At 30.6% G+C, this 15,167-nt stretch overlaps 1 protein-coding gene across 2 annotated transcripts in view; it reads right to left on the bottom strand.

Annotated features, from left to right (window-relative positions):
* The window catches only part of robo1 (roundabout guidance receptor 1), a 309,799-nt gene that overhangs the window by 261,103 nt on the left and 33,529 nt on the right, over positions 1–15,167 (bottom strand). The window lies entirely within an intron of this gene.

The following is a 15,167-nucleotide window of genomic DNA, read 5'->3' as shown; positions in this document are numbered from 1 at the left end:
CAGTCAGTTATATAATGTAAAATATAATTATACAAAATATATAATTATATAATTTCTATTTTTAATTTAGATATATATTTCTCAAATCGAAGTCGGTTAATTTTTAACTTATATTGATTTATTCATACTTTTCGAACTCTATTTAAGTAATTAATAAAATTTTTAAACGTTTTGAAAATATTAATCAATCATTATATTAATCAAAATCAGATAAAGAGTTACTTAGGTTTATACCTAATATTAATACCAGCAGGCATTATCGCTTGATATAATAAATATTAATCTGAAAATAAATAACCGAAACCTAAGCCAGGCGAGAAAGTCAAGAATCAACGTATTCTTTCACAATTTTTAAAAATCACTGTAGCGGCGACACGCCAATGTATATTTACAGGATTGTGGAGAAGAATTTTAATCCTAAATCCAAAAACCAACATCCAATTTAGATTATGCGCCTACAAATTCAAATATAACCGTTAATGCCGTCTGACCAAACCCCACCTAGGCCAGACGCGTTGCATTTCCATCATTGATAAAGTCTGTCCTCGGCTTTACGACCATAGAACAATCAGGCTTTCAGGGTCGTTTGATGCACGATTTAATTCTACCCCCTACCCAATTTTTTATCGACATTTATCTGGGAATTTGGATACGCGATATTGAAACATTTTTTTCTGGTCGTTGCACCGACACTATTTCCGATAACTAGTGATAGAAAAAGGTAATGACTCGTGAAAATTGAGTCACTTACTTTGATTATCAAGCTAGATTACCTCGAAGTAATTCCGAAGATATTGGCTCTATTAAATCCAGGATTTGAAGTCCTAAGATGGAAAAAACTATTGCTTAACTTTTTCGGATGTTAATCTGATGTTTGCTAAAAGTTACACAAAATATTTTGTTGACCCAAAAAGATGTCGATAGATCGTATCGTATTATTAACATCGTATTTTCAAGAGGTCTATGGCTGAAGATAAATGGTAATGAGGTTTGCGAGCAAACACGAAAAGTGCTAGAAATAGGACGGATAACAACTATGATATGACTATATGACTTGAAGAATATCGAAAAATTCTTTTGAGGTAGAAGATAAGTATTGAGAGCAGTATGCATCTGTGTCTAAACAACTCGGCACTTATAATCGCAAGATGACAAGATGATTCAGAGGAAGCTGTAATGTGTGGAGACGTAACCATGTTTAAACTTTGCTAGAGGGATGAAGGTAATAAAGCAAGAACTATGGACAAATTTATCGTTTTTGCTCAGACTATGATAAATGTGGTGATATTCGGCTTTGTGTTTTTGTGTACAATTGTTTCAAAATTTATGGTGATCAATTTATTCATATTTATTATTATGGCGTTATTATCAGAGTTGTTACGGGGTAAAATTTATTTAAATGTGAAAATGGAACAAAAAAGGTCCCGCTCCGTGTTGTGGCTTTCCAAAGGAACTTAATTTAGCCTAGAAATTACTTTAAAAGTAAGGAATGATGAACTTAAGTTCTTAAGTTTCTTTGAATTTTAGACCAGATAATTATGGACCCAAATGTGGAAGAGCATTCCTTAATCAAGATGCAATTCCTAATTGTAATTTAAACAGTAAATCTTTCATTATGGTCAGTAGGCATAACTAAATTGACATACAAAACATGTTTAATCGCAGATGCTTTAATTTTATCTATTGAAAAGGAAAATATGATCAAAAGAAGTAAATTTGGATGTTTCCTAATTGAACTAAAAATTATATATGCGTTTTTCTACATATTCATTAGAAACAAACGAATTTTTGCCTTCCACTTGTGGTAAATATGATTCAGGCTTTACAACACTAACTAGACCAAGAAGTAATTGTACATGTGGTAATATTGCAAGAATGATTATATTTTGAATATTTCTTCATTGTTATTTTTATATCTCTTTATTCCCCTCCTATTGTTATTATGTTATATTATGTATATGTTAATTAAAGAACCTAGATTAATTATCTAAAAGAAGTTATATTTCAACTTCTTTATTTATTACCAACATTATATACATTTAATTTAAAAAAGTTTGGATTTTTTAAATAAAAAATACTTCATTCTTGATGATTGGGTATTGTTGCTTTGGGTATATTGAATCAAGTCAACTACATAATATTCAAGACACCTTCTTGGGCAACATCCCTAATCATATAGAACATGGATTAAAGACAACATTGTTGTTCAACTAAAATAGTCCAAACTTCCGTAATATCAATGGAAAAAAATCCTATATAGTATTATAATATAGTATTAATATAGTATTTTTAGAAAAACTAATTCATTTTTAGAACTTACTCTTTGTGTCTGAGTTTGTGTCTTTACTTACAATTCGTTGACTAAACTTATGACCAGAGTCTCTTGAATGTATAATTACCTGTAAAAGAAAAAAGAACTAATTAATTCCTAATGTTTAAAGTAGCTTATGAAGATTGAAGTTATTGAACATAATATGTATAGGGTGGACCATCTATAGTTTATATTATTTTACTTTTAAACATAATATAAAAATTTTGTCACTCTCTACTAGTTTCTGACACTATATGAGACTTCCTATTTTGTTTGGTAATCTTATACATAAACAATAGCCATGCAAAAAAAAATTATAATAGTCCACCTTATATAACATATGAATCTTGTGCTTCAGCATAGCTGTCTTTTTTATATCTATAGTTATACTATTTTGGGATGTACCCCACTATAATAGGCATATACGTATTTAAATATACAAATAAAAAATGCATTTGGTTTCATTTGATTAACCTTATGTTCTAATAGTGCATCTTAATTTCCAGCATAAAAATACCGAAACCCTTATATTAATGAAAGTGTGGGGACCGCCACGACCCTTTAGGCCACCATCAATTCATCAAGTACAAATGTTGGCAACGCCAGTGGATTGGTACCATGCAGTTCCAGGCTATAAAAGACCATCACGACGACGTCTCGTTCTCTTTTCTTTTCTCCCCCTTGTAATAGTACTACTTCCACAGCGCTACCGTACTTCCTCTACCTAACCTAATATCCTATCAATTCTCCCGTCGACCACATGTATAATTTAATATCAAAAATAAACAGTATTTCTTCAACCAGTGCTTTCAGTTCTCGTGCAAATTCCTTCCAAAAATAGTAGTGAGTGTTTTGACAAATAATCGCAGCGGCAGCCACACATTTCGACCGACTGACCGACCCGACGAACATTCCTACAGAAGTATAAATTTATTTTTAAAATAATCAAAGGTATTTACAAAATATACATAGACATATCACTAAATAGAAATTTATTAGGAATAAAAATTAGAACAATTCAAAAGAAGCGTTGTTTAACATTTTTATTCTATAATTACAACTTTTTAAACCTGTAGCTATTTTAAACCGTAGCGAGGTAGTTGATTGATTTATAACAACGATTTCCTGCGAGCTTCTTCATCCCATTTATTCAGGGCTTAGTTTCGATTTTGACAGTCGAGATCTTTGAGGAAAACGCCTAGATTAATAGACGCCATTAAAAGCTCTCATGGTTTTTACAGATTCTCCGATTTATTTATCGACGCGAACTTCGAAGATGACATCAAAACTTGTTTCCGAGCTAATCTGCCTTGTCTCAATTCATCTTTCCGCATTAAAAAATTATGTAACGGTATTTGTAAATGTTGTGGCTATTAGTATTTATTTGCTTTATTGTTGTCTATAAATTTTAATTGTAAAATATACAAATGTGAAATCGTTTTAAATTATTGTTATACTATATTTAATATAGTATTTAATAATACTATATTTAAAGAATGTTATGAATATTGTTAGCTATATTTAATTTCAGTATCTGAAAAATGATACGTTCTTTGAGATTACTGAATTGTTTTCTATTTTTATTAATTATTTATTATATAATATATTATCTAATTATTTTTTATAAGATATCTCCATAAAAATGAAAGTGTAGCTCAGTCAGAATGAACATTGATCGGAGTAAGCTATAATCTGAAGGAGAAGTGTCTGGTGAATACGGAGGCTTCAATGTAACTCTTCAATAATTTTGAGTTTCAGTTTGCAATGACTGTTTTTTTTAATGTTAAGTACAGATGCATTAATTATAATCGATAGGCGATGATACCGATCTATCCTATGACGCTGTTTTATTTTCTTTATTTATTTTCTTCCATTACATTTTTACACCAGAGTGCTTGTTGTCAACTATATTAATATCGATATTTTAAAAACGTCCAAATATGACACATTCAACTGTTTTTTAATTAAACAGAAATAAAGCAGGCGTATACTAATGCGAATATATTAGTTTTGGATAACAATATATACAATATGCTCCGTTTTGTTCGATAACTTGTGATATGTCATAAAAGCTTGTCATAATTACAAGTCGATGTTAAGGCTAGTTTACCAGCAAATAGGTGGTAATGGGTCTGGACTATAAGGTGTATTCATAAGATATCTTTCAACCAAGCTGCCGGAACATCTGAACAGTCGCTTGATGGCTATATTTCTGGACTACTATTTTTTTAAGTGATCCAATTTTTGATAGTACAAGCTTGAATTAAGACAGGAGACACAAATACAAATTCTATTAAATACTCAGCAATCATTCTTACCAGATAATTCCGGCTTAGCTACCATTTTTGCTGGATGTAAGTGATCCATTTTTCGTCGCCAGTCAACATTCCCTTCAAAATTGGATCAATTTTATTGTAATTTTGCAGTGATAAGCCGAGGGAAATTTGGCCCATGAGGTTTTTTGGTCAAACTATTGTGGCACCCATACATTCGGCTATTTTTTTTTTTGGAGGGGGATTTCCAAAAATTTTTTTATATAATTGTTAGCTCATATACAATAAAAATAGTGCTAATATAATAGTCGAATAACATTATCCACATTTTCGACAATTGATCTCCCAGGGTTCGGTACATCTTTGACATCGAAATTATTAGAACAGAATCAATGAAACCAAAACTGTGTTTGATTGGTCGTAGATCATTTATCTGTCTTCTACGTGATTTAATACAGAACTAATGACTCACAGAACTGTCAATAAACAAAAAATCAACGATTGCATTTTAAACCAATGTCTCAATTTAATTTCCAGTAGGACTTCTGATAAAAACATAGATTTGGGATAATAATAACCTAATATGTACCTAGATACAATGTGCTCTAAGATGGATATATCTCTTATGAGGAAGTGTGAATATTCTAAAAATATCCAGAGAAAAAAATGTAGTTTTAAACGCTTTTATTTTTAATAAAATAACTGAACATAAATTTTTGATAGACAAATCGTGATGAACCAAGATATTAAAACTAACATAGTTATATAATTGACAGCTAGACTATTTTTTAGATTGGTATCGATACCACAACACTACAAGAGAACCATATACTCAAAGTACTTATCACTTGGGACGCAAGCAGTTATTTGATTTTATTCGATAATATATTCAATTACCAACAGTTAAAAGGTATGAGAAATTAAATTAATCTCGGTAATCCCTTTTGTTCAGACCTCATGGGGCTTCAACAAGACCGACTTTGAATAAATTTGTAAGCCAATTAGACCATCAAACTATTATTCTTTATGTCGATGAATCTATTTGATTCCATTCAGATTTTAATCCAGATCAGTACCACCCACCGCATAACCAGTAATAACATATTTGAAAACAATGTTCAAACGGCAGGTGAATTTACCAACTGCATTATAAGCGGTTTTACCTTTTTAAAATACTAGCTGGCGCTCGTTAGTTTGAAATATCATCATAACGCAGTGTTATGATGTTAAATAAATTTCATTGAGAGTTCTGCTCGGCATAACGAATGTAATAATTAGTAATTAATTGGGGTAAATACGGCCCATGATGCTTTGAACTATTTAATAATCATATTAACATTAAAAGCTCATTCGATTGTAGACCGTTGGAATTATGGAATGGCATTAAATGATAAAATAAAACAATATGGCATCGTTTGTTGTAATACCTTATTAAATTTGACGTAAAGTTAAATATTTTAATTATATTAATCATTTATATTATTTGACATCGATTATATTTTGGTTACAAGTTAAGGTTATTAAATATTTTGTATATATATATATATATATATATATATATATATATATGGAAACACAAACGAAGAAACGATTTTATAGTTATAAAAATGAAATTTTCAGTATAGGTTCTCTCAATTTCAATAGTTTTATTCAATGACTCTCCAGTTTGTAAATCTTATCATTGTAGTGGTTTTCTGAGGGCTTTTACCTCTTCACTTAATGAAAATAGTTTAATATCTTTTTAAGTGTGAGGTTTTAATGTATTGGTTCTAACATTGAACAAATGTTCTCGTAGGCCGAACACGTTTGAATACTCAAACTAGCAGGAGTTAGGTGAAAATCCATCACAATCTCGAAAACAATTGGCAAAAAAGTTGAATGTGAACAGAGTGGAAATTGGGGAACAATTACGAACGATGGGAAGGTAGAAACTTAAACAATTTATTAACTACTGTTCATTAACAGTAGATAAAACATGATGAAGATTATTAATAGAGATAAGGTGAGGCAAAAGTCCCGCTACCATTTTTATTGCGCGCCATCTTGATTATGTGACGTTTGCCTAGTTTCGCTTTAACCATCGTGTTGTGTACAAGTCCAAATTTTGTTATGGATAAATATACGTCACAAGAACGAGCAGAAATAGAGGCAATACTTTGTATTGTTTTATTAGTTTGAAGGTAATCTATGAACAACATTCCTTTTACATCTTAAAAACATCACTAATACTTTCACGGTCTATTTCGCCAGCTTCTTCATAGTAGTGAAACAAAGCACAACATTATTTTAATATTTAGTATGTTTTATTTATAAAATTTCAAATGACTGTAGAACAAATTTAATTGTAGAAATGTTTATTAATGTAATAACAATTTTCAGAAGCAATTGGTTTTCTAAATATTCTTAGGATGACGTAGGAATCCCATATAAACTTCTATCTTTCTTTATCAGTTTTAAGTTTCTCTTAAGAATTAACTACTAACTACTCTGCTCGTTGAATCAAACAATCTTGTTTCTATTGCTATCCTTCTAAATATTCATTCATTCATTGCAAACACAAAGTCACACATTTTTTTCAAGAAATTTAAATTAAATACAGTTTTCCTTTATGTTGCATAATTTATTTGATGAAGTGACATAATATTGACATCGTCAGCGATAGGCTATCCAAACGATGTGTGTTGTGGATAAGAAAAATAGCCACACTGTTTACTCACATCCGTACGACATTTGAACAAATATTTTTAAAAAAACATCGTATGAAGATAAAACTGAATAGATTTTGGCAGCCAATAGTGGTAAAGTTTAACACCAGTTGCTCAATAATTCGCAACATTATAATGATTTTCCCAGTAGTCCTACTAATAGTAACAGTAGCAATATTAAATAAGTCGTAGCAGTAGTTAATTAATCAATAACTTAACATATTTTCTAGAAAATTTGGAAACATATTTTTTATTAAAAGTATATTTTTTAAAATGTCCATGCTCATGTGATATCTAAGTGAATATTAAAAAAATAAAGCTCAGAAATATCCTGACAATTATTTGCAGTATTTAAAAATAGCACAATCATATTTCCAATGTCGTAAAAAAGGCTAGAGCATCTATCAAAATGCTGAAAGAGCAACATACAATACTGGAAGGGCAATTATTTGATGGTTATATGTAGTATTTTAAACACCTTTTAATATCTTTATCAATTATTTAAGTTATTTACTTTATAGAGCTAGGTTTTGAACAGTCAATAGTTCATTTAATGATTATCAATACATTATTGCAGTTCTGAAAATAATTTTACTCATGATACTCTTATTATAATTTTCAGTGATGTAATAGTTTAAATTTATTCATACTTTGTTAGTTATTAAAACTTAATGGAAATTAAATTTAATTATATATCTTTTAAAACATAAAAACCAAAAAAAAGATAGTTTGCATATACTGTAATTAATGTTACAAATTAAATATATTTCTGAAGTTATATTGAAAATATTGTCAAAAAAAAGTTTTAGTAAAATTAATTTGAAAACATTTTTCTACCATAATTTTTAAATTACTTATATATGGCGTTTCTCCGTTATATAAATATCCCAACCATCAGTTTGGTTTTCAAAGATTTAAAAATTGTGATACTGACGTCAGTTGCAAAGAACGATCTGAAAAATCTAAAAAGTTCGAATATAATAACTAATTAGACGAGAATCCAGCTGAATCTATTAAAGAATTATCAGGCATCTTAGCAGTTGATAAAGATGGTACTGTTAGTAAAAAAATGATCAGAATACATGCAAGCATCAATACTTTGGTAGAATCGCTTTATTTGAAAAAGTACACACAAAAAACCTTCCTTGACACCATACCCCCTTACAAATATTATTTCATTCTAATTATATTATTTCGACAGTTCATTGGGAATTATTTATATTATTTATATATATATATATATATATATATATATATATATATATATATATTTCTTTCTAAAACTATCAAAATATTTACAACGCCCTTGAGTCTGTCGTAACCCTTGAATCAACAGCGTCCGACGCTGATAGTATTTTCAGATGTTAATCTATAACAAACATTTTTCGACGTTTAAATAGAAATTGGTGAGAAAGGAGTTTTCTTATCTTCGGCGGTCTTAAGCCGGATAGATACCCGGCCAATTTTGAGATAGAAGACAAACAGACCGATCTCGTTCAATTTAGATTAAGCTCGAATAACCGTTAATGTCCTACCACGCCTCGTTTGTTTCTAACGTGTCGCGTTTCTATATTTCGAGATCTCCGGTTGTCATAGAGCTTGGACAATTGGTTAAAAGGCCGTCGAAGAGAGACTCCCCCGCATTTTTTTTATCATTTGTTACACGGCCTACCTACACAAATCAAATTCCACTTGACGTTGACTAAGCGTTACTAAAACATTGTTACTGATATAAAACAAATGAATACATAAGCTGTTTGTGTATATCTTCTCTAGATTGGAGTAGGCAGAAAGATGAATTATAATTTGTTGAGCCGAATGCCAGAACCCTAATAAAATTTAACTAAAAATTTAACAAAACTTAACTGTTTAACTTAGCTGCTTAACAACACTGCTAAAAATTAAATACAATCGTTTAATAATATTTTAACTTCCCCACGTTTCATTCTAATACCTTTGGAAATACAAAAAGTAAGAATTTCTCCGATTTCGATTTAAAAATGCGGTACAGCGCTGCCAGATTTTACGTCACAACGTAAAATTACACGGCGAAATAAACTACCGTATTAAAATTGGAGCTGACAGTACGTCGGCCATGTTCAATGAGAACGGGGTCTAAAATATTTGCGTATGTATTTTGGGTCATTGATCTGATAGCTATTTATGGTTACTCGATTTGGTTTTACTGAAGTTTACTGATTTGTAGCGCATATTACATATAGTTCATTCAAACTTTTTTTGTACATACGCCATTAAAACGTTTAATGTATTGCCTGCCGTATATTGTAAATTCGTTTCAGAATCAGACGATATTTTCCTTCTCATTTTATTCTGGTTAAAAATAGACATAATACTGCCTGATTCTTTCGAACGTTCGAATCTGAAAATGCCGAAATAAAAAAGTCACCATCCTGTTGAAATCATTGATAGCAGCGCCTAAAAATCGTAAATATTCATCCAGGAAATGTCTAGCCATCCATATTTACTGTTATATATGTAGCATAATTTGCAAATAATAATTTGACATATTAAACTAAAAGAACTTAAAATAAAAATCATGATTTTATTGTGTTAATAGTGAATTCCTAGATAAAGTCTAAACGTAGCATGTACGGTAATATACTTTTATGTTCTTTAATCATGTTACACATAATCTTATTAAAGTTTGCCGCTTGCGGCATTGTTTTCTATAATATTATGTTGCAGAAAATTGCAGCGGGCTTATCTGATATACAGAAAAACCGCTACGTACAAAAATACACGTTATATTGTATTACGTTGTAATATGGAATATATATTGTGAAAGTTCTAGAGAATTGACTGAAGAAAATCATGTACGTTACATAACTATATGTTTCAGGTAGAATGGTTATATATATATATATATATATATATATATATATATATATATATATATATATATATAATCTATTTAAAGTTATTTTGTACAAAGGTCATTTAAATGTGTGACGTCAAAACGTCGCAATGTTATCGCATCAACTCTATAGTTCACTTTGGCTTTGACGTACAACAAAATTCTAATCTAAATAAAAATAATAATAAATAAAATAATATAGTATAGCTAAAAACTACACTTAATTATACAGCCGCAATAGTTTATAGGTTAGGGTTATAACTTCTTGTCACTATTGCTTTCAAGAATTTTGCAAACGTCTGAAAACCGGACGACCTTGATAGGCTCATTCGTTTACGCGTTCGAACTAATAAAACACAGCAATATGTCCCTTTTTAACTAGTATAAAATGAGAAGGAAAGATTGTCTGAGTCTAAAACGAATTTACAATATGCGGCAGGCAATATATTAAACATCTTGATAACGTATTTACAAAAAAACTTTTAATAGACTATATTTATGTTTTCTTTTTTGCATATATTTTGATAACATTTCTGTCTCTTTTTAACTAGAATAAAATGAGAAGGAAAATATTGTCTGATTCTAAAACGAATTTACAATATGCGGCAGGCAATATATTAAACATCTTGATGACGTATTTACAAAAAAAACTTTTAAGAGACTACATTTATGTTTTCTTTCTTGCATACATTTTGATAACATTTTCACTTTAACAAGACATCTATTGAGAAAACTGTATACAATATATATTAATCATTCCTATCATTGTCTATACTTTTCCGTACTTTCCTACCCATATTTCTAGCAAGATGATTTTTTCTCATAGATATAAAAATCACTTTTACTTTATTGAAACCAAAAACGACAATTGGGAAAATCATAAGTTTCCAAAGAAAGTATATGATGTACCGAATAACGTTGAATAATTCAATAAAACAATACTATGTAGAGAAGTAGATTACATTAATACTTCGTTTTTTCTCCAATAGATATAGTATAAAGTATAAATCAAAATAATAATACAAGAAATTAATAAACGAAAGTTAGGTAGTCAAAAGCGTAAAATTAGTAACAGTTTCCTTTGCGAGCCTACCTAAGGTGCGATCTATAGTGAAGAATTCTTTTTCCTAATAGCAGTTTTCTTATCTTAATAGTTATATCGATGCCTGGTGGTACCCATATAGTAAATGTTAAAAACCTCTTTTGTGTTGCCTATAAAAGACTGAATAACGAATCCTTTTCGTCGATATATGAAGGTGGATAAGGAATCGTTAGATTGATCTGAGTGATCTGTACTAACTTAATGGTTATGTATAGTAAAAATGGCGTAACTCATGTTATTTTTTATCAAAAAAATCACTTCCAAAATTATAACATAGTAGCTGACCCGACAGAAGTTGTCCAGTCTGAGCTATGTATATTAAATCCGAACTGAAATAAACATTTATATAAAATTATTTTTTATCACATAGAGTAATGAAATTTTAACAGAAAATTCATAAACAAATCAATTTCTAGAAACCAATGAATGTAGTGGTTGTAGGTGTAGTAGTGGCTCTTTTAACAAAAGGCGTGATTGCGGTAAACTTACTACGATGAATAAAAAATTTGCTCAACAAACTCAAAACTGGATAAAAGTTAAGATCAAATGGTCAATGTACTAAGAAATTAATAAATACCAGGCGTACTGGAAAGTCATTACCGGTTTTTTCAGGAAAAACTAGATGATTTTCAAGAAAATGGAAAAATGTATTTATTCAAAGTATAGGCCATTTGATTCTACTCATCTTACACATCTCTCAGGCAATTTATAGATACTATCCCAAAAAACACTGTTTGTATTTTAAGTAAAACCATTCATCCAGCCATTTTCTAACATCTTTGAAATTAGCGAAGTGTTGTTCTGCAAGCGCGTATCCTATTGTTGCGAAAAGATGAAAATCTAACGGGACAATGTACGGACAAGGAGAGTACGGCGGGTGGGATAATATGCGATGACTGGTTGCAGATCTGTCTGGAACCATTTTGCTCGGATCTCTTGTCCCAGCATGTTTCGAACTCACTACTATCTCAACAGCATGAGGACCGCCCTGTCGCCTTTACTATTGCGCCATCAAGCCTAATAGTGATATTTTTAATAAACCTATAAAATTAAGTACTAATTTAAAAGATTTAGTAAGAATAACTAAAAGGTTTTTTTATAATGTTTAAAAATATATTTAATTATTTTAATAAAATATCGGCCAACGAAAATATCGATATATCGATCAAAAAAATATCGGCCAAATATATCGATATATCGATATCCCTATTGTCTTGCGAGCAATACGATTTGTATCAAACTATTTATCACTATCAGAATGTTGAACACGTGAAGTTTAAATAATTGTTAAGTATTCATATATTTTTCTATATTCTGCGCAATTTAGTTCTTCGAAATATTAGAAAATTTAAGAAAAAGTTGTCAAGTTGTAGCGTGACATAACGAAAAACTTTTGGTATGAAATTCTGAATGTTCTCAAATGTTATATTCCATCAATTTTTGATAATCAAATACAAAACATCTACAAAATGGTTATTTTGGTAAATGTCAAGTCAATGAAGAATTGTAGACAGAGATACGGTCGATTCTTTGTCATTGTAAACCAGACTGATAGCATCTCGAACCAAAGCTGTTCAACTGCTACAAATAAAAATAACAAAGGCTACAAGATTAGTATCTAATCTCCAGCCCTGTTAAGTCGAATACATATTTAGATAATCTAATAGCGGAAACCGACTTGGACGAGAGAGAGAGAAAAAAAAAACGTAAAGGTTCAATTTAGATTACGAGCAAATAAGTTTTCATGTAACCGTTAATATAGCGCCACTCCTTGTAAATATCTGACGCTACGCATTTCCATCTCTGTAATTTTACTGCGAGTTGCCAGCGAACGTGCATCGTTTGATGTACAATTTAATTCAAATATCGATCGGTCGTCGAACATGCCGAGTCCGAAGGATATCCCTCCGCAGATGTTTTTCTTCGTTTTGTCGATACACGCCAACAAAATGCATCGAAACCATTTGACGTTGCATAATTCAAACAGGAGTGACTGCGGGGTTTGATGATTCTTTACAATGGTTCCTATATTGTCTTTTTAGCGACACTAGCGTTATTCTAATATATTTTTATTATTTAACTAATACACTATTATTGGCCGTTTCCGTCTAATCTACAATTTGTCTTTATGATAACTTAAATCTAGGTATATAACTAGGAGGATCCATAGACCCTATTTCGGTCTCTGGTGAAATAATGTTTATACATGTCGCTGCTGTATTTTTTATTATATGCACCTCACTACACAACACTACACAAGATCAGATGGTTTGATTATTTTGAGTCTATGTCCTGCTCTGGTGGTATCCAAAAGCTGCAATATTTCAATATTTTCATGAGAGTTTTTCCTCATGCCCCCTTGGAATTCTCTTGATTTCTTGACTGACTGAGGTACCTGAAGGTCCCAATGCAGGTATTTAGGTGTGCCCACAATACCTCTCAGGACTTTGTTCTGAAAAATTTGTATTTTATTTATGTTAACTCTTTGCAGAACATCTCCATAATTGAATTCTGTATGTCCACATAGGTTTCAGTATTTGCTTATATAATAGCAATTTATTATGTACTGATAATTGCGATTTTCTTCCAGTTAGCCAGTACATTTTCCTATATTTCAATTCCAGTTCTTCTCTTTTCTTCTTTGTATGTTCCTTACGGCGAAGTTTTGCATCTAGATTCATTCCGAGATATTTAGCGTTGTTGTTATATAGAATGATAGTATTATTTAATGTTATTGGTGCTTGTACGGCTTGTTTATAGGTGAACTACACATGTACAGATTTACTTTCATTAATTCTTATTTTCCAAGTTTGTGTCCAATTATTCATATTGTCACTTGCCTGTTGTAATTTTCGTGAGGCTTCTTCACTATTGTCTCCGACAGCTATAATCTCAGTATCATCAGCAAATGTATCCATAGTAATATTCTCCATTTGTGGTAAATCACAAGTGTGGAGTAGATAAAACATTGGTCCAGTACACTTCCTTGTGGTACACCTGCTTTAGCTTCTTTTATTGTAGAGTAAGCTTCTTCTTGTTTGACTCTAAACATTCTGGTTGTAATGTATGATTTCAATAGTTCGGTGTGTAGCTTTGGTAGCATTTTCTGTAGTTTATGAACAAGGCCTTCAAGCCAAACCTTACCGAAGGCTTGTGATACATCTAAGAATATAACTGAGCATACTTTTTTAATTTCGTAGACTTTTTCAATAACATCTGTTATTCTGTGGACCTAGTCAATTATTGAGTGCTTGTTAATAAACTCAAAGTGATGTGTTGGTATTAGGTTTTATCTCTCTATGATTGGTTTTATTCTTTTCAACAGGAGTGTTTAAAAACCTTAAATATTACTGGCAGCAGTGATATAAGTCTACAGGCTTTTATTTCGTTTGGTGACTTCCCAGGTTTTGGGATCATATATAATGGATATGTTTTAATCTAAATGCTGTATTGATCAAGTTGGTGAGTTTTATAAATCCCTTTCTAGGTAGTTTTTGCAGTAATTTTCCTGTTATTAAATCGTAGCTTGGTACATTTTCATTAACCCGTCGTAATAACTTTAATTTAAAAATTCCATATCGGTTATGGAATTATCGACAAAGCTAGAAAATTGATTCTCCAAGCTCGCTATAGGTTTGAAACCTATTTCACGTATCGTTTCCTGAACGACCCTTTTCCGTTTTGAAAAGGAAGGAAAGAAACTATTACAATCCCCCATTAGATCGTCGAATACTGTCTCTGAAACTCGGCAGCCAACTTTTATCCGATGCGGAATTTTCTGAATAGAAGCTCAGCTGTTGCTTTATAACAAAATGAAATGAATCTAGACGTTTTTGGATGGGATCTATTGTATAGGCGTTCACAAGGAAATATATTTAATTTCTAGAATTCGTTAATATTT

The sequence above is a fragment of the Rhynchophorus ferrugineus genome, unplaced genomic scaffold (genome assembly GCF_030347505.1).
Source record: "Rhynchophorus ferrugineus isolate W39M unplaced genomic scaffold, kcgeb_rfMv2 rfM4, whole genome shotgun sequence".
Classification (NCBI taxonomy): Eukaryota; Metazoa; Arthropoda; class Insecta; order Coleoptera; family Curculionidae; genus Rhynchophorus; species Rhynchophorus ferrugineus.
The sequence above is the reverse complement of the archived record's forward strand: the minus strand, read 5'-3'. Positions and strand labels throughout refer to the sequence as shown.